Source organism: Erinaceus europaeus, chromosome 14 (genome assembly GCF_950295315.1).
Source record: "Erinaceus europaeus chromosome 14, mEriEur2.1, whole genome shotgun sequence".
Lineage (NCBI taxonomy): Eukaryota > Metazoa > Chordata > Mammalia > Eulipotyphla > Erinaceidae > Erinaceus > Erinaceus europaeus.
In genome coordinates, this window is record NC_080175.1 from 6,694,343 (window position 1) to 6,707,230 (window position 12,888).

At 48.7% G+C, this 12,888-nt stretch overlaps 1 protein-coding gene across 14 annotated transcripts in view; it reads left to right on the plus strand.

The window, feature by feature from the left end:
- FGFR2 (fibroblast growth factor receptor 2) overlaps positions 1-12,888 on the plus strand; it is a 110,094-nt gene that overhangs the window by 64,144 nt on the left and 33,062 nt on the right. The gene's annotated exons all lie outside the window — the stretch shown is intronic.

Here is a 12,888-nt window from a genome sequence, read left to right on the forward strand (position 1 = left end):
TTCATGAGTGGTGAAGCAGGACTGCAAGTGTCTCTGTTTCTCTCTCCATCTGTATCTCCCCCATCTCTCTCAATTTCTCTGTCCTTTTGCATAAAATAGGGGAATAAAAGGGGGGAAATGGAGGTGGGGGTAGATAGCATAATGGTTATGCAGAGATTCATGCCTGAGGCTCTTAAGTCCCATGTTTAATTCCCTGTACCAGCGTAAGCCAGAGCTGAGCAATGCTCTGGAGAAAAAAAAAATGTCCACCAGGAACGGTGGGTTTGTAGTGCCGGCACTAAGCCCTAGCAATAACCCTGGTAGCAATTAAAATAAATAGATAAATAGGGAGACTTTATTTAAAGAGGGAAAATGTGAACTGGAGAATAAAGGAAGAAGCACTTGAAGCTTAAATGTTAACTCAATGAGTTTTTTAAAAGAGTTAAAAAAATAAAAAGAAGAAATTACAACTGGGTTGGAAGAAAGTGAATGTCAAGGAGCTCTTCACACCGATCATGAGAGTCTCGCTAGACATTAGAAGTTCAGTGTCTGGGGGTGGGGCAGGTGGTGGGGCACCTGGTGAAGGGCACACAGCACAGTGCACAAGGACTCCGGTTCAAGTTCCTGGACACCACTTGTGGGGGGGGGGACTTCGCATGTGGTGAAGCAAGGCTGCAAGTGTCTCTCTGTCTGTTTCCCTCTCGAACTCCCTCTCCCTTCCCAGTTTCTCTCTGCCTCTATCCAATAATAAATAAATAAAAAAAAAAATATATATATTTAAAAAGTTCAGTGTCTGTGCCTGGAAGCTGGTTCACCAATGTCAGGGGCTAGGGATACCATTTTTGTTTTGTTTGTTTTTTATTTGATAGGAAGAGAGAAATTGAGGGGGGGTGAGATTGAGGGGGAGAAAAATAGAGACACTTGCAGACCTGCTTTACCATTTGTGAAGCACTTTATTATTATTATTATTATTATGATGATGATGATGATGCTCAGAGGAGGAAGCTGTTTTAAAAAAAAAATCATCTTAAGACTGTATAGCTGGTTGTCTGAGAAACTCAGGCTTTCCTGCTGAGTCTAGCCAAATATAAAGGGTATTTTCTCTCCATCTAATATGAAGAAGGTTGTCTGACTTGTTGGGTAACCCATGAAACTGTATCTGCGATGCATCTTATTCTCACAGAGATCCCATCTCTGTTGAAACCTTTTAATCTGCTTTATCTACCAGACTCTCAGTTTGGTCACCTGTCCTGAATCCTCGCTGTGGGCTACTTAATCACCTGGGCCCTTTCTACATGGAGACTGTTGAATCCTGCTAAGGGCTTCTCAGCTCCCAGCTCGCCTGGATTCCTTCTGCTTCAGGGTGTGACCCTTTGCAACTCTATGCACCAAAGACTCATCAGCCTTCTCTGTCCTCTGCTTGTGTCCCTGCAATTATTTTAAATGAAGATATTTCTTCACTCTCAATAAAGGAGAAAGTCTTTGGAGAGAGAAACCCCATGGGTAGTTGAGTTGCCTGAAGAGCCATTAAAAAGATCTCCAAAAGGGGCCAGGCAGGTGGCGTCGTGGGTAGAGCGTTAGACTCCCAAGTATGAGGTCTGACGTTCAACCTCTGGTTTTTCATGTTGCCAGAGTGATGTTCTAGTTCTCTCCTTTCTCTCCCTCTCTCTCTCCCCCATCTTTCTCTATTAAATTAGTTTTTCAGACTCTCTAAAATCTTTTTTTTATTTCTTTTTCTTTCTTTATTTCCTTTTGTTGTCCTTGTTTTATTGTTGTCGTTATTATTGATGTTGTTGTTGGATAGGACAGAGAGAAATGGAGAGAGGAAAGGAAGACAGAGAGGGAGGAGAGAAAGACAGACACCTGCAGACCTGCTTCACCGCCTGTGAAGCGACTCCCCTGCAGGTGGGGAACCCGGGGCTTCAACCAGGAGGGATACTTAAGCCAGTCCTTGTGCTTAGCGCTTAGGGTTATTGCTGGGGCTTTGTGCCTGCACTACAAATCCACCACTCTAGGCAGCCACTGTTTTTCGTTTTTCCTTTTTTTAAAATATTTATTTTCCCTTTTGTTACCCTTTTTTTTATTGTTGTTGCAGTTATTATTGTTGTTGTTATTGCTGGATAGGACAGAGAGAAATGGAGAGAGGAGGGGAAGACAGAGGGGGGAGAGAAAGACAGACACCTGCAGACCTGCCCCACCGCCTGTGAAGTTGTTTTGCAAAACCAGCATCAAGAGAAGTCAGCCTTGACTATGATATAGAAGCATTGCACATCGGTGCATTGCAATCTCCTAGTCACAGAGCACATGGTCTGGGTTTCACGTGGGGCCTCAGATTTTCTGAATTTACCACACAAGTGCCTTCCTTAGAGGAAGGTATTTAGATTTGGGACCGAAACACCTAGGTCCCTCATTTTCACATCAACTAGTTCATTGTGAGAAAGAACTAATCACATTGTCTTTTTGTGGGGAGCGGGCAGTTGGAGTGAGGGCTTTGTTGTGGTTTCTGAATTGTTCCTTAGGATTGCTTGGGTCTGTTCAAGGAGTCAGGTCCTAGCTTGACCGCTGCAGCCACGGGCTCCTGGTTGTAAGTTGAGTTGTTATGTAAAACATTCGAGAGCCTCTCACCCCACCTCCTTACACGCCCCCCCCCCCCCTTGAACTTTCTGGCAGCTTCTCTCCACGAAGCCCTGAGATCTTTCTTAGAGTGGAGGGTCGGATTTGAATTGGGCTGCTGAATAATGGAATTGTGCTGTCTCGTGCTAATCCCCTGGCAATCGGTTTCGTTGAAAAGAGCGTACGATTCAGTGGTCTCATGTAGAAAGAACAGAGAGGGAGTAAAGTAGTGCAGAGAAAGGCCTGATTATGTCACAGAATTGGGAGCTTGGCCAGCTCACCGTGAGCCAATAATGACACAATGTTAGTTGGGAATATTCATTAAAGCTCAACTCCCCAATAATTTTCCGTGCCTTGAACCTTCTTTATAAACAGAAATTCCCCCAGAGTCAGGCGAGTCCAAGACATTTTCAGGAAAGATGGAGGTGTGCAAAGCTTGAGTCTTTGCTCAAGACCCCAAGAGTTACTTTAAGAGGCTCTTGTCGGCTCACAGGGTTGGTTGTCATTCTGAACAGCCCACTGAGTGGAAACCAGGAATGAAGCCTGAGCAACAGGCTCTTGGTGGCTCACAGTTCAGGCCCAAGGATCACACACCTTGCTGTGTGCTCTTGGCTTCTTGGCTACCTGTTTGTTTTTTTTTTTCTGCCTCCAGGGTTATTGCTGGGACTCGGTGCCTGCACTGTGGATCCACTGCTCTTGGTGGCCAATATTCCCCCCACCCCATTGTTGTTGCTGCTGTTATTCTTGTTGGATAGGACAGAGAGAAATTAAGAGAGGAGGGGAAGGCAGAGAGGGGGAGAGAAAGATAGACACCTGCAGACCTGCTTCACCGCCTGTGAAACGACCCCTGCTCCTTGCAGGTGGGGAGCTGGGGGCTCGAACCCGTATTCTTGCACTGGTCCTAGAGCTTCATGCTATGTGCACTTAACCCTTTGAACCACCACCCAGCGCCCTACCTGTCTATTTTGCTGGAAGGTTGGGGACCCTTTCCCAGAGAAAGCAAAATCCTCTCATTCACATTCTCTGGGGCTGTCTTCGAGTTGCTGTGATACTTAAAACTTGTGGTTCTGATATTTCAAAGCTTCGAAATGGGTGAGATCTTTTTTTTTTTTTTTTTTTTTTTAATTGAAATGCTGCCTTGGATAGGCCTCCCCATAAACCCTTTAGTGCAAAAGCTGTGTAATTCAAGTGACGTTCTTGTGTTTGGAGATTGGACAGTGAGCCATTGTTGTGACTAGGGGCTGCTTTTGATTATGAGAGTCTTCTTCAGGGGCCTGACTTGGTCCTCATTATAATCGACACTGTTACTTTTCAGCCATTTTCCTGCAAGGAGAAATGAGCGTGAAACTTGGTGTTCTGGTCACTGTGGCCATAATAAAAAGGGATCCTCCAAAGTAGCTGGCCGCAGGAAGTATCTTTGTCATAATTCAGCCCTGCTGGTGCCTGACTGGTGTCTGAAGAATCTGTGGTCTTGGAGAAGTTTTATTTTATTTTTATTTTCTCTCCTAAACAGAGATAGAGAGAAATTGAGAGGGAGGGAGTGAGAGAGAGACAGACAGACATATAGTACTGCATCCCATTCACAAACCTTTCCCCCTGGGGACTGAGCCTGTGTCCTTGTTCATGGTCAGGAGCTGTGCTCAACCAGGTGCACCACTGCCTGTCCTGCTGTTAAGTTTTTGTTGGTTCTTCTGGTGTTTGGAAATGAAGGAGTCAGGACTCCAGGGTTAGGTGAAGGTGACCTAGTATGATGGAGAGAGAAGTGGGTCTGAGATGCCAAGAGGGTTGAGTGAGGCAGCAGGTATAACTTTCCCAGGCCTTCCCTTTCTCATTCAAGTCAGAGTGAGTGATGTCTCACACCTCACCCTTAAGAAGACGGTTGTCTTAGCTTCCTGCTATAGTGCCCCCATGCAGCAGCATCAAACTGCAGGGCTGTATTCTTCCTTGGTTCTGGAAGCCAGAAGCGTGAGGTCAAAGTGTCAGCAGGCTGGATCTTTCTGGAAGCTCTGGGGGCTCTTGGTAGCCATGAGTAATTTTTGGTTTGTAAAGGGTGTTACCCTGATCCTGTCTGGCTTGCCCTGGTCTCCTTCTCTGTCCATCTCACATCTCCCTCTCTTTTCTCTTGGAAGGCCACCTGTCACTGGGGCAGGGGATGACTCAGTATTACAGTGCAGGGTTTGCACCTGTGAGGTCCTAACTGTGACCTGGCACTGCTGTATGGCAGAGCTGAGCAGCATCTCTCTCTCTCCCTCTCCCTCTCCCTCTCCCTCTCCCCTCCCCCCTCCCTCTCCTTCTCCCTCTCCCTCTCCCTCTCCCCCTCCCCTCCCTCTCCCTCTCCCTCTCCCTCTCCCTCTCCTTCTCCTTCTCCCTCTCCCTCTCCCTCTCCCCCTCCCCTCCCCCCTCCCTCTCCTTCTCCCTCTCCCTCTCCCTCTCCCTCTCCCTCTACCCTCCCCCCTCCCTCTCCTTCTCCCTCTCCCTCTCCCTCTCCCTCTCCCTCTCCCTCTCCCTCTCCCTCTCCCTCTCCTCCTCTCTCCCCCATAAAAATAAATAGCTCAGAGCCTGGTAAAAATGCACCTCGTAGAGCATACATGCTATACTGTGCAATGACCCGAGTTCAAGCCCCCAGTCTCCACTTGCAGGGAGGAACCTTCATGAGCAGTGCTGCAGGTGTCCCTCTGCCTCTCGGTTCCCTCTCAATTTTTCTCTGTCTCTATCCAAAGGCATTCAATCAATTAATTAATCAGTATTTTAAAATTTATTATTTATTTATTTATTTATAAGAAAGATAGGAGGAGCGAGGGAAAGAACCAGACATCACTCTGGTACATGTACGGCCGGTGACTGAACTCAGGACCTCATGCTCGAGAGTCTAGTGCCTTAGCCACTGCGCCACCTCCCAGACCACAATAAATATATATTTTTTTAAAGTCTTTTATTTATTTTATTTTTGAGAGAGATGCAGAGAGAGAGAAACACCAGAGCACTGCCCAGCTCTGGTTTATGGTGATGCAGGGGATTGAACCTGGGGCTTTGGAGCCTCAGCCATGAGAGTCTCTTTGCATAACCATTATGCTATCTACCTCCACCCAATAAATAAATATTTTTATGTAAATAACTTTTGGAAAGGAAAGAGATCATTTGCCACTGAAGCTGGTCAACTCCCAAACTGAGAATGAACTTATTTCAAGATCCTTTCCTACAAAGGGATTGTTATTTCCAAATAGGGATTGTTAGGCTTTAGCACATTTTTTTTGAGAGGTGGGGCACAGTTTTACCTGCTATGAGGGTTGTGAGGGAATCGGTTGTGTAGATGGATGGAATGACCAAGTCGGAGAACGAGAAATGCTATTAAAGCTCACACCATCCAGGGACCGACAGACAGAACCAGCTGGGTGGTCCTTCATGTGTCTTACTGAAGGGGACAGCTCTGATGATGCCATTGCCCAGACTGTCCCTGGATGGGCTTGGCTGCTGGACTTGGAGAGAGGGTTGTTGGCTTAGAGAACATCACGGCCACCAGATTGTCCCCCATATCCCGCGCTGTCTGTGGCTGAGGAAGTTCAGAGTCCGAGAGGCCACAGGCTCTGCTGGAGACTACAGGACTGTGGTCTCTACCTGGCTGTTCCTGAATCTGAGACGACAACCTTGTATACCACATACATGATGACATCATCAGAGCTGTTCCCCTCAGCAAGACACATGAAGGACCACCCAGCAGGTTCTGTCTGTCGGTCCCTTTTAAGTCACACTTACACTTAAAATTTAGGCTTCTAAATGTCTTTCCTTTTTTTCCCATTTTCTCTCTCACAGTCCTGATGGAATTGGGTCTCAGAGCCCCCCAATCATCTTCCCCTAACATTTCTCTCCCCCTGGGAGTATGGACCAACATTCTTTTTTGGGGTGCAGAAGGTGGAAAGTCTGGCTTCTGTAATTGCTTCTTTGATGGACATGAGCATTGGCAGGTGGATCCACACTCCCAGCCTGTTTCTCTTTTTCTCTAGTGGGGTAGGGCTCTGGAGAGGTGAGGTTCCAAGATGCACTGGTGAGGTCATCTGCCCATCCTCTTGCTAACTTTTGAGTTGTTTTTCTGACACCGTGTATGTTGGGACGCCAAATACAGTGGAGATGGAAATGGCATTGGGTTGGGTGGGGGCGAGGAGTGGAAGTTAGTAGCCTGAAAGCTCAGAGGAGTCTGTCCGCATGTCCGCATGTCCGCATGTCCTCATGTGTCCTGTAGTCTTTTATTCCTGGCACAGACAGACAGGCCTGGCCTTGGGGTTCCCACCCTGGCACTGAGCACTGGTAGCCTGTCCCAGTTGGAGGGGGAGGCATCATGAGTCTTGCCCACTGCTTGGGGGCTCCCTCTGGCTCAGGTGGGATCCCTGAGCAGGAGGAAGACCAAGGAGGCAAGTCAGAGCCCCTAGGGTCACCTTCTGCAGTGTGCTGTGGGCTCTCTGGGGACTCTGATCCCAAGTAGCTTCTAGGTGAATGAAGACGTGATGTGACGACTTGGTCAATGAACTAACCTGCTGGTTACTGCTGATGGTCTCCAAGCTGCCACTCTTCATCCTGCCCCCACCACACTGGGGCTCCTCTGCTCAAAAACATTTTGTTGTTGTTGTTGTTGTTGTCATTGCCATTTTTTGAATCAGAGATTGAATAATAGCTCACAAGACTATAAGATGGCAAGCACACTACCCACCGCCAAAGTCCCCTGCATGATAACTATTATTATTGCTTTCACAAGGTCTCTTTAAATTTTTTTTTTCCTCCAGGGTTATTGCTGGGCTTGGTGCCTGCACCATGTATCCACAACTACTGGAGGCCATCCCCCTCCCCTTTTTGTTGCCCTTGTTGTTGCCGCCTCGTTATGGTCATTATTATTACCATTGTTGATGTTGTTCGTTGTTGGACAGGACAGAGAGAAATGGAGAGAGGAGGGGAAGACAGAGAGGAGGAGAGAAAGATAGACACCTGCAGACCTGCTTCACCGCCTGTGAAGCGACTCCCCTGCAGGTGGGGAGCCAGGGGCTCGAACTGGGATCCTTACGCCAGTCCTTTCGCTTTGCGCCACTTGCACTTAACCCGCTGCGCCACCGCCCGACCCCCAGGTCTCTTTAAATTTTTATTGATTTCAGTGAGAGAAACACAGAGAGAAAGGCCAGATCACTGCTCAGCTCTGACTTATGGTGGTGCTGGGGACTGAACCTGGGACCTCAGAGCAGCAGCCAGGAGAGTCTATTGTAGAACAATTATGCTGTCGCCCCTGCCCTTTCCCAAAGTCCAAGAGATGGTTTGGCTTCTTCTTTTCTCCCCTTTTCTCTCTCTTTTTCTCTTTCTGTCTCTTTTTCTTTTTCCTTATTTTGCAAGTCCATGTGTTCCAGTTCTCCGTATCCCACATATCCTGTTCAGTAGTTGAGGTGATTATGCTTATGGGAGTAATGAAGGGGTGGTGTGGAGAGACTTTTCTTCCTTCAGCATGGCCAGGAATGACCTGGGTGCCCGGTCGCGTTTTATGTGAGCTCTCTGTCCTCTGCACCAGGGCTCTGAACACACAGAAACCTGACTCTGGAGTTGCTGGTTACAACACTCCTGTGTTTCCCTGGCACCTGGGCCTCACGCCTGCAGACCCCTGGGGCTTGGGACTTGCAGCGTCCTGACGCAGAGGTATCCTGTCCAGCTCTCCTGAGCTCCACTGCTGGGGTGAACTCACTGCCAGCTCATTCTTTCTTGCTTGAAGTGAAAGATGTGGGGCTGATCCTGTATGCCAGCTCCCCAGTTGTGCAACCCAGCCAGAGGGAGGGAGGGAGGCAGAGGACCCCCCCCCCTCCCTGCTCAAAGAGCTGAGCCCTGGGGAGTGGAGAGGAGCCAAGTGCTGTCACTACCTTTCTCTGCTGTTACTGCAGAGACCCTTGGGGAGCCCCCCTCCCCCAGATGGATTGTAGCACTGGTGGCTCTGGTGGGAATGACACAGAGCAGTGGGCTGACCTGGTCCGTGAGCCTCAGTCCCCTCGATGTAAAAGGCTTGGTTCCCCTGAACACTGTTCCACGTGACTGCAGCGGCTCGTGCTGGGCAGCCCCACACCTGGGTGGAGATGCACCCTTAGCCCCCGTGAAAAGAGGGGTGATTCCTTCCTCCCCTTCTCTCCCCCCTCCACAGAGTTTCAAAACTTCCCCCGAGAAGCTGCAGTGTCATGAGCTTTGGGTTGCTACACAGTGGGTTTTCATACCCTGTTTCACAATAGAGGGCCAAAGCCACTCACCTGCAAGTTGTCCTGACTGGTGTTGAGGTGTTTTTCTGCTGGGCTGATGCCAGTGGGAAGATTAACAGACCCCCTCTCCAGGCTCCCCCACCAGACGCCGAGAGCCAGTTGATCTGGCTGCCAACTCCTGTGGTGGTTTGGACACACGTCTGTGGGGATGGGGCAAGCTGGACTTTGCCAGGCCAGCGTTGGTGCTGGGCCTTTGGCAGGACATTGACTGCGCTGTGTGTGGGGTCTGTGGAAGGAAGCCATATTGATTGCTGTAGATTCTGACGGGGTGTGACTGAGACAGCTGGGGAGAGAGCTAATATTTGATCTCTTCGTGCTTTTTCTTTTCTTTCTTTTACACTCTCCTTTAAACAAATTTATTAGTGAGTTCATATTGATTGACAAAATTATAAGAGAACAGGGGTACAACTCCACATCATTCCTATGACCAACGTTCTGTATCCCCAACCCCTTCCCTGGAAGTTACAGCAGTTCTCTTAAGGCTGCAGATATAGGTTAAGTATTATTTCAGACAACCATCTGTCTATATTTGTATAGATTTACCCTCCCACCCCCCCATGGTTCCATCTTCTCTTCCTTTCCAAGTCTCACATACACCCATGACTACATCCTCCCTTTTCCCCCTCTTCTCTCTCTGGGTCCAGGTGGAGTTAGAGTTCAAAGCCCTCTGGTCATCTTCCCCTTACTATTTCTCTCCCATTGGAAGTATGGACCAGAATTCTTTATGGGATACAGAAAGTGGGAATTCTGGCTTTTGTAGTGGTTTCTCCACTGGACGTGGGTGTTGGCAGGTGGATCCATACCCCCAGCCTGCTTCTATCCATCCCTAGTGGTGCAGAACTCTGGAGAAGTGAGGTTCTAGGACACAGTGGTGAAGTCGTCTGCCCAGGGAAGTGAGGATGGAATCATAGTAGCATCTGTGACTTAATGTCTGAAAGGTGGGACAAAATGATGAGTGCTCAGGAAGCAGAAAGTAGAAATAGAGCAGATGAGAATAGGACGATCTTTTCTCTTGGGCATGGAGCCTCTGGCCAGGCAGAGAGGATACAGAGGTGTCATTCGGGAGTTCCTGACGGACAACATTGGCACAGAGCTAGAGATGGGACAGGTGCACTGGGGGTGGGGGGCAGGAGCAGGTTGTTGCTTCTGAGGAGGTTGGCATGGACATGCATGTCCAGGGGCTCAGAGATAGCTCACCTGGTAGAGTTTGTTTCCCAGAGCCTGGCACCACATAGGAGCATCATGTAGAGGGCTGATGGTGGGAACTCCATGGATGATGGCGCAGTACTATGGTGTCCTTCTTCGCTGTCTCACCCTTTCTCATTTTTGTCTCTCCCTAAATTAAAAAAAGAAAGGAAGGGGGGCCAGGTGGTGGCACACCTGGCTGAGTGCACATGTTATCATGTGCAAGGACCTAGGTTCAAGCTCCTGGTCCTCACCTGCAGGGAGAAAGCTTTGCGAGTGGTAAAGCGGGACTGCAGGTGTCTCTCTCTGTCTCTCTCCCTCTCTATCTCCCCCTTCCCTCTTGATTTCTGATTATCTCTATCCAGTAAATAAAGATATTAAAAAAAAAAGGGAAAGAAGAAAGGGCTTAGGAGGCTGCTCCACACATGGCAGAGCTCTTGAGTCCGTTCCCTGGCACAACATTAACATTAAAAAGGAAATGTAAATGTGTAGGTGGCTCCTTGCAGTGTGCATTATGGAGCTGGGGCTTAAAAAGGTTTCTCTCAGAATGTGCTGACTCAAAATAAAAGAAGCTTACTTCTCTCTCTGTGTGTAGACCCTACTGCACATGTAGAAGGAATCCAGAAGCCTCTGATGTTTCTCTCAACTCACTTGCTCACACAGCCTCCATTAATGGTCCACATTACCCCCCCCCCCCAACTCTTCATGCCAACTCTCTTAAAGAGATGGCAGAGGCTGGGAAAGTGGCTTAGTGGGTAGTGCACAGTGCTTGCAGGCTCGAGGTCCTGGGTTTGATCTCAAGAACTATGTGTGCAGGAATGGTGTTCTGGTCTCTCTTTTCCCACTTCTTTTATAAAACAGATAAATATTTACATAAAGAAGAAAGTATGGAAATGCCAACATCTTCCCTTTTCACATGACCTACCCACTAGTTTGCTTTTGTGGATTCTCCATTAGGACACCCAGTGCTTCCTCCCTCCCTTTCTCCCTCCGTCCCTTTCTTTCTTTCTTCCTTCCTTCCTTCCTTCCTTCCTTCCTTCCTTCCACTCACCCCTATCCAGCACTGACTTTAGGGCCTTCACACAGTTTGCAGAGTTCTGGACAAGGTAGGGCAGTGATGAACTAATGCTAATGCCTCAGCAGGTGTGCCCACAGCGCAGCTGGAACCTTTTCATTCTGCTGAGGGTGGGAAAGGGGAAAGGGGGAGGTTTTGCTGTTAAGGGGACTGTGGGGGCTGTTTCTCCTGCTGAGAAAGCCAGCAGGGGTGGGACTCTTATGGTGTTTGCTCATTTGAGGCAGATGGCACCTACTATCACAACTGGGACAAACTCTGTCTCTTGGCTGGGATGGGTACCCCTCTATTTGTAGGGTCCTCTGAGCATGGTATCAGGGTTTTGGGGACAAGTCAGAGAGATGGAGAGAGGGAGAGGGAGGGGGAGCCAGAACACTGCTATGGCATATGTGCCTCTGGGGATGGAACTTAGAGCACCAAGCATGCAAGGCCTGTGCTCTGCTGCTGAGCAATCTCTCAGACTGGAGTTCTCGTTTCTCAGCAGAAACGAGCTTAATGTGCAGCTTAATGTGTAGAAATGAGCTTAATGTGCAGCCTGACGATACGAGAATCCGGCATGAAGCCCAGCCAGTCTATCTTGGCGTTACTCTCGATCGCACCCTGTCATTTCACGAACATCTCATAAAAACTGCAGCAAAGGTGGGCGCGAGGAATAACATCATTGCAAGACTGGCCAGCTCCTCATGGGGCGCGAGCACTTCCACACTACGATCATCATCTCTGGCATTATGCTATTCCACTGCAGAATACTGTGCCCCAGTATGGTTCCGTAGCCCCCATGTCCACTTGGTCGATTCCAAATTATATTCCTCCATGAGGATCATTTCTGGAACCATCCGTTCCACCCCGGTTCCATGGCTGCCAGTTCTTAGCAACATCGCCCCGCCAGATATTCGTCGGGATGCGGCATCATCTAAGTTCATTTCCCACGTCTACACTCGACAGGACCTGCCAATATACGCGGATATCTTCGCCCACCCTGTCCAACGCCTGACGTCTCGTCACCCAATCTGGTCCCCTACGCCTACACTGAACTTCTCTGCTCCAGACTCTTGGAAACAGAGCTGGCAGTCAGCTGAGGTCAAGAACAAACACCTCATCCCAGACCCCTGCAAGCGTCAACCCGGCTTTGACCTAGCATGTTATTATTGGGCCCTCCTCAATTGCTATCGAACAGGCCATGGCCGGTGCGCCGCTATGTTCCATCGCTGGGGAGCCAGAGACGACCCGAACTGCCCCTGCGGCTCCAGACAGACTATGACCCACATAGTCAACGACTGCCACCTCTCAAGATTCAAAGGAGGTCTCGAAACTTGACATCAGGCTCAACCTGACGCTGTTGACTGGCTACAGAAGAAGGGCAAACGCTAGAAGAAGAAGCGGAAGACCTCCAGTTGCTCCAGCAAGAAGATGATAAAAAGGGTTGGGAGATTCCTGAATCTTGATAGCTCTTTGGCCCAGCTACATCTCCCTCCCTCCATCCCCTTTTTCCTGCCTAAAAACTTCTTGAACACAACCTGCTGCAATTCTGTGCAGCCTAAGTAATCACGAAAGAAATTAATTGTACAGACTGTTGTACAATTAATTGTACAGTTCCTCACTCAGGATAAATAAGACCATGGGCAATTCCAGCACTGGCCATTCTTCTGGAAGGCTCTTTGGGAAATTGGAGACTCTCCCTCTGGATAGAGACTGAAGGATACATTTCTTTCCATTTTTATTTCTTGACCCAAAGAAGCAAAACCAAACGGTGTTTCAGTGGGAAGT